Source organism: Vulpes lagopus, chromosome 8, assembly GCF_018345385.1.
Source record: "Vulpes lagopus strain Blue_001 chromosome 8, ASM1834538v1, whole genome shotgun sequence".
NCBI lineage: Eukaryota > Metazoa > Chordata > Mammalia > Carnivora > Canidae > Vulpes > Vulpes lagopus.
In genome coordinates this window covers 60948373-60960930 of record NC_054831.1, presented here as the reverse complement: position 1 = coordinate 60960930, position 12558 = coordinate 60948373, and the positions used below count along the sequence as shown (strand labels likewise).

The 12558-nt window shown below is 34.9% G+C and overlaps 1 protein-coding gene across 1 annotated transcript in view; it reads right to left on the bottom strand.

The window, feature by feature from the left end:
- MALRD1 (MAM and LDL receptor class A domain containing 1) overlaps positions 1-12558 on the bottom strand; it is a 255513-nt gene that overhangs the window by 26718 nt on the left and 216237 nt on the right. The window contains exon 6 of the transcript XR_005989641.1: positions 7051-7234. The gene's annotated coding sequence lies outside the window, so the exon portion shown is untranslated. The remainder of the gene's footprint in view (positions 1-7050; positions 7235-12558) is intronic.

Genomic DNA, 12558 nt, shown 5'->3' with positions numbered 1-12558 from the left:
TATATGAGACTCTATAGAGAATAAGTTGAGGGTTGGTGGAGGGGAGGTGGGTGGGCAATGGGCTAGATGGGTGATGGGCATTAAGGAAGGGCACGTTGTGAAGAACACAGCATGTGTAAGTGATGAATTAGTGAATTCTACCCCTGAGACCAATATTATAATATATGGTAACTAACTAGAATTTAAATAAAAACTTAAAAAAAGAACAGTTGAAATTACTGACACACTATATATGGCAGGCAGCTGTGTGTCCGCTTTTACTCCCAAGGTATTTATCAGAATTTTAGTACTATTCCATATTTTTATGACTAACTATGGCTAAGGTTCTTTGCTGTTAAGCATCAGTAAGGGAACTGACCTGGCTGGTATTAGTTGTTGCAATCTCTGGGTACCACAATTTTCCGGAGATTTATTGAGGATTAAATTAAATATGATGGTGATGATTGTGATGATAATTGTAAGTTTAGCATTTATTGAATAGTTAACATAAAGTGTTTTTGTTCAAATCTCTTGGCATATGTTAATTTGTTAAATCCTTACAATTACCTAAGAAGTAGGTCTGATTTTTACTGCCATAAAGAAATGGAGGCAACAGAGTTGATAAGCATTTATTCAAGGTCACATGGCAAGTAAGTGGCAGCGACAGAATTTAATCCTATGCAGACCTGACCGTCAGTCAGCTTGTTTAAACCCATGCTGTGATGAAATCTTCAGTACAGAGCAGGCATTTCTGATGACAAAGTTCTGAATAATGAAACCCATCACTATCCTCCTACCCTTCTTTCTTCAGCTTCATCAACATTCTTTCCTCCTGATAAATCTGCCTGGCTGGTCCTGAGGTCTGAGGAACTCTTCGTTGAGATATTTGCATGGTCATCTCTTATTTCATTTAAGATTCTACTCAACTGTAATCTTCTAACAGTTTCTTACCACTCTAATCAAGGTAATAATTCTCCACTGCTTTCTCCCTCTATCATTCACAGCATCTATTACCCATGACACAATATTACATGTTACTTTATCAAATGTAAGTCAGGTGAAGGCAGAAACTTGCTCTGAATTTGCACACATATACCAAGATATGAGTAAATGGTTTCTATTAATCTGTCCATCCATCCATCCATCCACCATCCATATATCCATTCAGTCTTTATTTATACATCCTTATGTTATACAGAGCTACAAATCATTTAGTCATTAGTTATTAAAAACAAGTGACTTAATTATTTCACTAGGATACAATGTTCAGTTATTATATATACATATATATTTTACACCCTTCCATCCTCCTTTTCTTTTTTCTTCTCTTTTCTCATAACATATGCTTTGAAAGAAAACTGTGTGAGATCTAAAAGCAACACTTGGGGCACTCATATGTTGAGTGGAAACACAGCTCTTCATCTAAACTAAGTGAAGAATGTTAAGTTTTGAAGGCAAACTCTACAGGCTTCTGTTTATAGATTTATGTATTCGTGAACTTTATATAGAGCAATCACTGTTTTGTGATCTCCCAAGTTCCATTTGAATCCAGAGTAATGCTGCACTGAAATCATTATCATCAAGCCACTATTTTTCACTCCAGATCAATTACTGTTTAAAGGACACTTAGGAGTCGTACATACAGTTTTTGAGGGGGAAAAAAAATGAAAGATGTGAAAGTGCTTATAATAAAAGAGAAAGCTGTTCAGGTTATGTGTGAAGACAATGCACCAGACATCTAAAATTATAATGACACTGGCTTCTCTTAGTTTATCCCCAAACTATTTCCTTACTTTCACATTTAGGATTATTTGGGGAGCATGATGTGTTTTGTTCAGTATGTATTTAGAGAAAGGCAGAGTCACTACTGTGCTACTGTCTACTTAGATTTTATTGACTTCCAGAAGCATTTTTTATTCCCTAAGATATTCCTTCATTTTCCCTGAATGAAAATCTGGTCATCATTCAATTGAATCTTTTAGATGTTTTAGTGGTAAAGGCAACATCTTATACTGTGATTGGCCCCGCCCTAAGGTACCAGGCTAAGGGACCCAACTTATGAGTTTCTTGGAAACAGTTCACAGAGCAGTCGAAGAAATATAAGGCACAGGGGCATGTGGGGAAAGGGAGGAGGTGCCGGGAGTCCAGGAAGGAGCACTGAAAAGGGGAAATGGAAAATCAATAAAGCCAAACACTATAACACGTGCATCTCAGCCCTGTTCTGAGCAGATGTGTACAGTACATTGCACAGAGCTTTCTGCAGCTCAGGCAATCGATAAATGTTTGCTGAACACGTGAACAGAACAGAACCAGATCTTAAATGATGATGACATAAAAAGTGTTGTGCCTAAAACACTATCAAGTCTTTTGAACTGGTTGTTCCTTTATACATTTAGCTAACATATATTCAGTGTTTATCTCATGCATTCTTCAAGCACTTTGCATAAAAGGAAATGATTTAGTCCTTCTAAGATCTCTCTCAGATGGAAGCAGTGTTATTGTTTTGCAGCTGAGAAAATGAGACAAGGGAAAATCATGTGACCTGCCTAAAACCACAGAGCAGAGAGCAAGAGGGTAACTGGGATTTGCACCTAACCTAATGGCTTTGTAGAACTGGGCTCCCAACAACTAACATAAATGCTACTTAGTATTCATAGTAAACTCAACAAGTATCAGCTGAAGGATTGTACTTAATAAATAATACTCTCTTTGAAAAATGAGTAACCACTTAAATTTAGAAATGACACTTTGATAATTACAATGATGGAATATTACTTTCCTGTCTACGTAAATTTCAGTCCCACTTCTCTCTTCTATAGGTTGGTAGTTGCACTTTACAAGATTTTTATTTAAAAAAAATCATTTTAAATCAACTTGAATTTTAAAAAGAGGAGATATCAAGTTCTTCATAATCTGTCACTTACTTTTTCATGAATAAGCTACTTGCCTCTTTGTTAACTTTATCCAGAAAGGAGATAAGCTTCTTAGTGTGTCCCTGGACAGACCATATAAGCTTTTGCTTTATTTTTCTTTTTTAGAAAAATATAATAGATTTGATAGTAAATTGAAGATACTACTATGATGTATTCAGAATGCAAATAAATAAAAAAATAATACATATAGCTTTATGTTGGTCATGTACTAAATATTACCTAATAAATTGAGTTGTAAGTCTTTGAAAGGAAAGTTAAAAGTAATCACAAAGCTCAAATAGCTTTCTTACTTGCAGGTAATGTAGATAACCACTAAATACAAATATAAACACATATAACTTATATATATCCTCTACCTTCTTCCAATTTCATCAGTTTTAAACTTTGTTCTCGGTTATTCTGAACTTTTTAACAATATGCCTAGATTCCAGAGTTGTCAGATAGTCCTAGGAATATCTCAGAGAATGCATTATGATCCTGTCATTGTGCAAATGTGAAAACTGAAGCTCTATAATGACATAGCCAAAGTTAGAGGATTAGTGTTAAACCTCTGAAAAAGGTTATAATATCTATAGAATCTACATAAGTCTATAAAAACATATAATACCTTGCTTTTTGAGATTTTCTGGCTCTGCCCCACCCCCTACTTTGATGTAGGTCTTCTCTTCCCTTCATCTGTTCCTAGCCTACTCAATTTTGATACCACTCCCAGCAGCTGTGTCTGTTAATGCTTTGTTTTGTGGGGTGTTTGAAAATGAATTGCTGAAATGGAATGGGATTATGTTGTACCCAGTTTGAGAGTTCAGTGTCAACTGCCTCAACCCCACAGAACTTACCACAGAGCCCTGCACCCACTCATTCCATAAGTGAGTGAAACCCCTCCAGTTTTAGCTGCCATTATCAAATCACCTGACTGCATATTCCAGGGAATATCTATTGGCTCTTTCATGATTCTCATGTCTTCTCCTTTATAGACATAACACAAAGGTCTTGTGGTTCTTGGTGGTGTGTCCCCTAATTGCTTGTATACTGGCTTTTGTAGTGATGCGTTTTTCACTTCATTTTGCTGTCTATGTTTTCTGTGACTTACTGACTTTGCAAACTAGGTGTTCTGACTGTCTTGATGTGAGACCTTGGGAAAATCCAGCAACTACTACTCCGCCATCACCACCATCACCACTATCATGTTTCCATAATTCTCTTGCTTTTATATACTTTGTTTAAAAGTATATTGATTTAGCATTTAGAATTTATATACCATTAAGGTCACCTATATTAAGTTTATAATTTTATGGCTTTAGTATATTTACAAAGTTGTGCAACAACTGCCATAAAAAATGTAGACTATTTTCATCATCCAATGCAGAAATGCCAATAGTCATTAGTAGTCACTCCTCACCCCTCTTCCCTTCAGTCCTAAGCAACCACTAATATACTTTCTCTCTCTCTCTCTCTCATATATATATATATATATATATATATATATATATATATATCTGCTGTTGTGTATATTTCATATAAATTGTATCATATAATATATGGTCTTCTGTTATCAGCAGTATGTGACAGAGAAATAAATAGGAAGTAATGTTTTAAGTTCTTCACCTCAAATAGAAAACAGCAATAATTCCATGATAGACTTTATGGCAATGTTGGTTACCTAGTACAGAGAGTGGGCAAGTGAAAGAGGGAGGGGGGCAGGGGCAGAAGGACAGGGAAGAGAGAGAATCCCAAGTCGACTCCTGCTGAGCATGGAGCCCAGTCTCACAACCCTGAGATCATAGCCTGAGCTGAGAACATCACCTGAGCTGAAATCAAGAGTTGGATGCCTAACCAGTGGAGCCATCCAGGTGCCTCCCCAAGACTCCTTGTTTGTTTGTTGTTCTTTTTTTAAGATTTATTTTATTTATTTTAGAGAGAGACAGAGAGAGCATAAGGAGGGGGAGGGGAAAAAGGAGGGAAGCAGATTCCCTGCTGCATGGGGAGCTTGATTTCACCACCCTGAAATCATGACTTGAGCTGAAATTAAGAGTCAGACACTTAACCTACTGAGCCACCCAGATGCCCCAAGACTCCTTGTTCTTAACCACTGTTCTGTAGTGCCTCTCTGATTTTTAGGTGTTTAATTAAATGCCATTTACTTCTAAATTGGTGATAGTGCCAAGGAGCTTAAGGTTACATATTCTGAGTAATACTAATATTTTACTAGCATATAGTACAGAACTAAGGAGACAAAATAATCATTTTCTTTTAGTTCCATAGATATTCTTTCACACTTTCTCATAATGTTTTTTTTTTCCTCTTTCTATCCTAACAAAAACATAATTTGAAAACCCTTATTATTTATAGAAGATTGGGCTTTAACTGCTTTTTAATAAAGCAATGGTTGGGCAGCCTGGGTGGCTCAGCAGTTTAGCATCGTCTTCGGCCCAGGATGTGATCCTGGAGGCTCAGGATCGAGTCCCACATTGGGCTCCCTGCATGGAGCCTGCTTCTCCCTCTGCCTGTGTCTCTGCCTCTCTCTCTCTCTCTGTCTCTCATGAATAAATAAATAAAATATTAAATAATAATAATAATAATAATAATAATAATAATAAAGCAATAGTTACTTTGTCCTAAGACATATTTGTTACACAACTGTCCGTATTTAAGTACAATTGGCCACAACTGGCCTCTTTATTTTGAGGACACAGAAAGAACTATAGCCCCCAAATGTAGTTTATCACTAAACATAAGACATTAAAGTATTTCTCAGTAAGCAGAGCATTGTATTGAGCTGAGAAAAATTAACTAGAATCATGTAAATTCTCACAGGACTTTACAGGAATAGAGGGAAAAAAACAGTGCAAACTTCTCTACGAAACTGGAAAAGTTGGAATAATAACTCTCAGATTTCTTCTGTCCTGAATCAACCCGTCTAATAATCATTCTGCCTCCCTTAGGAGGAAAGGAATCTCTCTTGTTTAATAAAGCTTCTTTCTTTCTAAAATCTTAGAAAAAAGTTTTGAAGATATTTTTAAAGTTGTCAGAATCATTTATAGATTGAACTAACTATAACAGAAATTTAGCATATTACTAGGAAGGTGACTAGCAATGAACCGAAGAAGCACATTCTTCTAGAATAAGCACATATCTTCTAAGATAAATTTTCATGATTATATGTTTATAACCTCATTTTCTGTTATCCAGTACTCTCTCCCAAACATCTCCAAGCCCAAATCCCATCCCTCTCCTGACATGGATACTCAGAGCTCTGTGCTCCCTAGATCACCTGGATCTTTGAAGCAGCCTTGCTTATAAAAGAGCCGTTGCTGTAACATCACCAAAAACCAAACTTATGGCATTTTGAAATACCTCAGTGAAATGATACTTTAGTGTAAGAGCAGTAATAAAATTAAACAGCACTTAACTTTAGCTTCCTATTTCAGGATCTGCCTCTGAGTGAATCTGTGTAGAACTCATTGGCAGTGTATGTCACATGGCACTATTTTGGAAAATCAAATGGAATAGTGCCTCCAAAAGAACTTTGCCAGTTGTGAAACTGTACAAGGATATTTATAATTATTTTTGACATTTTCTGGGGAGTTTTGTAAAGAAAATCTAAGTAGAGTTAAACTTCACACTTTTGAAGTGAGATAAATGATAGCAAAACTCTTCAAGTTGCTGTTCACTTGCTGTAGTAGCATAAATACCCAAAGTCTGATCTCAACTCAAGTTCTGCTTGAATTACACCTGGTTGAATTTATTTCTCATATATCCACTAAGTGACAGCTTTCAAACATTTTTTTTACTGGCTCACTTTAGATTACTTTAGATAAACGTATGTAAATATTAGGCATACACTTAATTCATGTTGAAAAATAGTGCAAAGGAAAAAAAGTGCAAAGAAGAACACTTCTACATGTTAGAAAAGGGATGGTCTGGAACAAAGGAAGGAATTAAATGTTTGTGCACTTGTGGGAGGGAGAAGCTATCCTCTCTTAACATGTAAGTTCAACAATTATGGAATGATGCTTCCAACTTATTTTTATGGAGGTACCAAATATGTAACAGCAGAATATTTTGTAAATGAGAAGTAAAGATAAAATGGCTAGAGTATGAAAACTGTTCCAAGTAGAAGAGATTTCCAGAAACTTACCAGTCATGCAGTTTTTAAATTCAATGTGATCAATTGCAGCTCCTCCTCCTAGATCTCTTGTTCTGATACCTTGGAATATGACTTCAAGATTCCTTAGCTTTCCTAGCAGGATGACAGCCTTTTGCCAATGACCACTGGAGTTCTGCTCACTCTCTTGCCATACTCTTGAAAGTGCTTTTTCTGTCTGAAGGTAACAAATGTGTATTAGAGTAAACACAAAAGAAAAAAAAATCAATCATTTAGAACAGAGGCATTTTATTAGTGAAAACTGATTAAAAAACAAACAGTGGAAGTCCAACAATATCAATGCTATACTTGATCTCATCAAAGCAAAGAAGGCATGTTAATTTACTACAGTGCTTCCTACAAGAAGTACTGATAAATCTGCTTTGGTGTTTTCAGAGACACCACTATTTAAAAGGGCTCTATCCAGGTCATTCTATCTCTCCTTCGCATGAATGCAAAATTCTTGATATCTTAAGGGATCTTACCATTTTACAGAAGCCCTGGTTTATGGCTCTGGATGCTCCCTCAACCTTCTATTCACATTCTGTAATTATTTAGATTGTATCTTCCATCAAAGAGTCGATATAATTTCCATAGGGAAAGAGAAAAAAGGATTAAAGGAGAAATACGTGGGAGAGTTCTCTATTCCTGATGGATACAACAAAGAGATTGTGAAGTGAGCCATGGTGGCAAAGTGATGCTCTCTAAGATTAGTAAGATTTCAAAAATTGTTATTCTGTTAATTTGGGTATTTAAAAATTATATTATAATATGATTGCTATATGGTTGGGTATTTAAAAATTATATTATAATATGATTGCTATATGGTTAGCCCCAAATACTTAATATCTCAGGGTCCACTATTTTGTTTTTAGCATCAACAACAACGAATAAAACCTTTGTGTCTGAAGCTTGTAATAAAACTTGTGGAATTGAGGGGAATACTGAGGGGAATGGCAGCCAGAAAATCAAGCAAGCTGTTCCAATAGATTTATGGCATGCAACTGTGAAATACATAATTTATAGGTACTTTTAAATATAAGCTGAAGAAAAAGGAGAAATAATTTTAAAAGGGATCCAAAGGAGTGACATTTCCATAGATCTGTGCTTTTTGGGCACTAATGTTGATAAATAAGGCTGACACATTGTTCTTCTGAGGAAGACCCAATCCAGGAGTTCTTCCTTAGCTGAATTACAGAGAAAGTGGGGCCAACTATCAGTTAATCCAAAATTAACTTTGCAAAACAACTAATGGTGTCTAGACAGATTTCTGAACATCCTTTCAAAAAAAAAAAAAAGATAAATCTTTATACCCAGAGACTCATGTAACTTTTGCCTTGAAGGGAATGGGAAATTCACACCTACTTAATGGAATATCATATTTTTCTTGATGACTGAAGAAGAGAAGCCTTTTTCAAGGTTAATCTTTGACTGTCATGATGTTGTAGTGATGTGGAATCAAAGGAATGATTAGTTAAAGATTAAAGTAGAGAGGCCTGTCTGACACATAGCAACATAATAAGGCATGGATATTGATAAAGTCTGTCTCAATTTACAAACTTAATTCACTTTGCTAATATTTTCTATTAATCTACTTCTGAAGTTTCTAGAGCCACTCATTAACTATGACAAATCCCCGTAGGGTTTTCACAAATACCATCACAGAAGGTCGTGTGATCACTTTAATCAATAACATAAAAACCTTACAATCTTACAACTGACCTTCTAGTGAAAAAGATATTCGAATAATATATCCATTATCATTTTATGTAGTAAGAAAAGAAAGCAAGGGTGAATTCTTTTGAAAACCAATCATGGATCAACCAAATGGCACTTTACTATAGAATATCATTCTAATATATTTGCTATCATTCCTCATAATTATCAAAATTATATGTATCCAAATGTAAAATGGAAGTTTATTTACTTACTGGCTTATCATTCATCCATTCATTTATTCTGCAAATATTTGATGTTCACATGCACTATGTTAGATACCAGGAATAAAAAGGTGGAAAAAAGGAGACTAACTTGTGGAGAAAGTCATAAAAACAAATTACTAGAAAAGTTATATACAGATTTTATTTTATTTATTTTCTGGTATGTATTAATATATATCAGAACAATTTTTTAGAACAGTAATAATATATCAATCTAATTTGTGCTCCACATACATTGTGTTTCATTCACTTAATATTCTGATTCTTTCCAAATTGGAAAAAAACAAAACAAAACAACACAAAAACCCTCTTACTTTCAACTCATGATTCTGCCACTGGCCAAGGATATATCTCTTGCATTCATTCATATGGATGTTAAATTCAACACCCCAAAATAATAAACATATGAAAAGTGATTGGCCACACTAGTAAAAATAGGCATAATATAATAATTAAATTATAGAAATTGAAGGAATACTCTCTTCTCATAATTCAGTCATTTACCCAACTTTGAACTGATTTCCCATGTATTATGTTATATATATTGACCGTTTTTTTTCATACTGCATATTTCTTTTGGCAATGTATTTGCCTCATACTGTATGTTAAAGTTTCTCTTTAGTGTCATGAAAAGAAAAGCAGTAAGACATACTAAAACTCTGTCGCCATTCCCCAAAACAAGGCTGAGCAGAGCCTAGACTTCAACCCAAATCAGGTCCAGTGGCTCCAAGACCCCTCCTTCCAAGACTTTTTCAAGTAAAGGAAAACTATGAGAATTTGTCACCAGTAGACATACCTTAAATGAATGTCTAAAGGAGTTTCTTTAAGCATAAAGGAGATGATAAAAGAATGAATCTTAGAATATAAAGAATGAACAAAAAAACACAGCTAAAATATTCGTAAATATAATAAACATTTCTTATCCTCTTGAATTTTGTTATTTTGATGGTTGAGGAAAAATTAAAATACCATCTAATTTGGTTTTCAATTTATATAAAGGAAGTAATTAAGGCATAAATATAAGTGCAAAAGACCGAAGACATGGGGATCCCTGGGTGGCGCAGCGGTTTGGCGCCTGCCTTTGGCTCAGGGCGCGATCCTGGAGACCTGGGATCAACGTCGGGCTCCCGGTGCATGGACCCTGCTTCTCCCTCTTCCTGTGTCTCTGCCGCTCTCTCTCTCTTTCTCTCTGTGACTATCGTAAATAAATAATAAAAAAAAATTTAAAAAAAAGACCGAAGACATGAAGGGAGGTAAAATTGCTATGCCTGAATTGACTGTCTTAATGTTGCCTTTTAATACATCACATTTTCTGTTTCTTTTAATACATCACATTTTCATCCTCATTTTTTTTTTTTTTTTGTTCTTTGGGTTTTCTTTTTTTTTTTTTTTTTTTTATTTATTTATGATAGTCACAGAGAGAGAGAAAGAGAGGCAGAGACACAAGCAGAGGGAGAAGCAGGCTCCATGCACCGGGAGCCTGACGTGGGATTCGATCCCGGGTCTCCAGGATCGCGCCCTGGGCCAAAGGCAGGCGCCAAACCGCTGCGCCACCCAGGGATCCCTCTTTGGGTTTTCTCATACATTCAGTCTCCCAAATGAATCTTAAAATAATTTAATGAATAACTAAAATTTTAAATATTGACTTATTTTACCTTGAGTTATCATTTGTTTTTTGGCTTGGTCAGGACTCTTCATGCCACTTAACTAGAATTTTAGTCTTTTTAATAAATAAGTTACATACTTATTATAACATTTATTTATAGATATATGGCAACGTGTGTTACAGTGGTGAGTGGGTTGCTGGCAAAGGGTTGGCTTTCACCAAATGTATGAGTTCACAGGTCAAAGTTACTAGGCTATCATAGGCCAAAAGACCATTACAAGATGACAATAATTGAATAACGTATAACATCTAAAGCAAAAATTTAAAAACAAATTAGATCAGAGTTTTAGCACTGGGTGTTGAATGGAAGTGTTGAATCCCTATACTGTACACCTGAAACTAATATTGCATTGTATATTAACTGGAAATTAAATACTTAAAAAGTATATAGAAAAAATAAAAATAAAAGGCTTCATGTATACACCTAAGAAGATAAGCAAAGATATAATAATATAAAATAAAACAGGAAATGATGAAAGCAACTAAATTGAAATATTGGGTAAGAAAAATATAATATGTACACAAAGAATAAAACAGGTTTGAAAACAGCAGGACAGTCACAATTGGAAAATTAATTAATGAGTAGAAAGATCTGATTCCAAAACTTTTAGAGAAGTCAGCAGGAAAATGAAGAGTATGAAATATTAAAAATCAAAATGATATTTTAAGGATAAAAATAGAAAACATATATGGATAAAGGAAGTTCTACAAAGATTAAGAAATAAGAGAAATAGAAACAAAAATATTAAAGATAATATTTCAGAAGTGAGAGAACACTGAAAGAGATCATGAAGTGTCAAATGAGATAAAAAAGAAAGACACATGCACTTATGCGCTATAGTAAAATTTAAGAATATCAAAGGAAAAAAATGCTAAATGTTTCCAGAAAATGGAAAGGTCAATAATTAGATAGAAATCAGACTTCTTCATAGCAACCTTGGATACAAGAAGACAGTAAACTAATAACTGCATGTATTCAAGGAAATGACCTTGAATCTTGAGTTTTATGTTAGAGCCATGCTGGCAGTCAAATATGAAGGCATAAAAAAGTGATCATCAGATATACAGGACTTCAAATTTGACATAAAAGAGAGCCCTTCACAAATACTGGAGTATATGCTAACAAGAAAAAAAGATCTAAGGGAATCTCACAGAAGATATAGAAAGTAAGATCAGTTTTAAAATATAAAAGTTAGGGCGTGCCTGGGTGGCTCAGTCAGTTAAGCATCCAGCTCAGGTCATGATCTCAGGGTCATGAGATCAAGCCTGGTGTCAGGTTCATGCTCAGTGTGGAAAATGTCTGAGATTCTAAAATAAATACATAAAATCTGGGGATCCCTGGGTGGCTTAGCAGTTTAGTGCCTGCCTTCAGCCCAGGGCATGATGCTGGAGTCCCAGGATCAGGTCCCACATCAGGCTCCCTCCATGGAGCCTGCTTCTCCCTCTGCCTGTGCCTCTGCCTCTCTCTCTCTCTCTCCCTCTCTCTCTCCCTCTCTCTCTGTGTGTCTCTCATGAATAAATAAATAAAATCTTAAAAAATAAATGTAAAATCTTAAAATATAAAAGTCGGGACCAAAGAACAGAGAAAGTTATTACAAATAATCCAGAGTCAAAAATATAGAAAATATTAACATAATCAGTTCTTAGGGCAGAAAAGAAAGAAGGACAGAAGGAAAGAATAGAAGTAACTTTGCCACAAGAGCATGGTAAATGGCTTACCTAGTTAAGGGGAAGAAATTAATAGGGATAGATGAGCATAAGTATATACTTTAAGTTAAAGACCAAAACCAGCCTAAAAAAAATAATAATAAAATGTAGACTTAAAAAAATGAGAAAAAATAGCAATAATGTCTTACTATGGCAGCAATAGAAATATTAAAAGGTTAAATACCAAAA